We start from the raw sequence: 1,131 nt of genomic DNA on the forward strand, positions 1-1,131 counted from the left end.
GAAGAGGCACGAGTAGTTTCTCCGCTGTGTTCATTATTCAGGGTGACATTGAGTATTCAACACTCATGACACCCAATCATACTGCTCCTAGGGGGCTTCAGCCAAACTGAAGCAACGACCCTAAAAAAGCAGAAAATTGTGATTTCAAAGACACTGAAACAGACGTACCAAGGAGAATATCCCCAAGGTGCCATTTGCGTTCAGAAATCTGATGATTCACTGAATTCTGCAATTCACATTGCGTTTCGCAGTTCGCTGCGTCCTTCATCGTTGCGCGAGCCAAGACATCCATTGCTGAAAATTTAAAATAACATTATAGTTTAGGAAGCAATCTGAAAGCACATCGAGAGAGATGCAGAAAGATACAATCTTTCACTCTCTCTCAAATGTTCCTCAGATTTGTTGTTTGAAATAACGGTGTGGGAAAAAAGAATGCACACTGAAGAAACTCCTGGAAATCAGTATCCCAACAGAGACACGAATTTCCAGAAATTGAGCCCCTTCGCTGTGCACCCCCGGATACCTGCACTGGCTTCCAATATTGGAAGCAGCGCAGGATATCCAACATGAAGAAGGCAATAATACCTTTCGATACTATCACGCTTCTTGAATGCAAATCTCTCCAATGGAGAGAGATGCAAACTCATGTTTTGCTTGGGATTCAAAGGTTGATGGTTAATAAAGAATAAGGACGTGTGAATGATCCTTCCGCAGGTTCACCTACGGAAACCTTGTTACGACTTCTCCTTCCTCTAAGTGTTAAGGTTCACAAAACTTCCCATTTCGGGCACGAACGCGCCACAAAACGGTCCGAATAATTCACCGGAACACTCAATCGGTAGGAGCGACGGGCGGTGTGTACAAAGGGCAGGGACGTAATCGGCGCAAGCTGCTGACTTGCGCCTACTAGGCATTCCTCGTTGAAGATTAATAATTGCAATAATCTATCCCCATCACGATGCATACTCACAAGATTACCTAGACCTATCGGCCAAGGTTATAAACTCGTTGGATGCATCAGTGTAGCGCGCGTGCAGCCCAGAACATCTAAGGGCATCACAGACCTGTTATTGCCTCAAACTTCCTTGCGTTAGACACGCAAAGTCCCTCTAAGAAGTGATACAAGAACAC

The 1,131-nt window shown here is 44.8% G+C and overlaps 2 non-coding genes across 2 annotated transcripts; both read left to right on the forward strand.

Annotated features, from left to right (window-relative positions):
- Positions 1–146: 146 nt before the first annotated feature.
- Positions 147–304, forward strand: TGME49_458240. The gene has a single exon (XR_001974168.1). It is a non-coding gene; the product is annotated as a 5.8S ribosomal RNA (ribosomal RNA).
- A 424-nt stretch (positions 305–728) lies between these two features.
- On the forward strand, positions 729–1,131 carry TGME49_458250 (the record flags this gene model as incomplete). The annotated part of the gene is made up of 1 exon (XR_001974169.1): positions 729–1,131. It is a non-coding gene; the product is annotated as an 18S ribosomal RNA (ribosomal RNA).

The sequence above is a fragment of the Toxoplasma gondii genome, assembly GCF_000006565.2.
Source record: "Toxoplasma gondii ME49 unplaced genomic scaffold asmbl.278, whole genome shotgun sequence".
In the NCBI taxonomy this organism is placed as follows: Eukaryota; Apicomplexa; class Conoidasida; order Eucoccidiorida; family Sarcocystidae; genus Toxoplasma; species Toxoplasma gondii.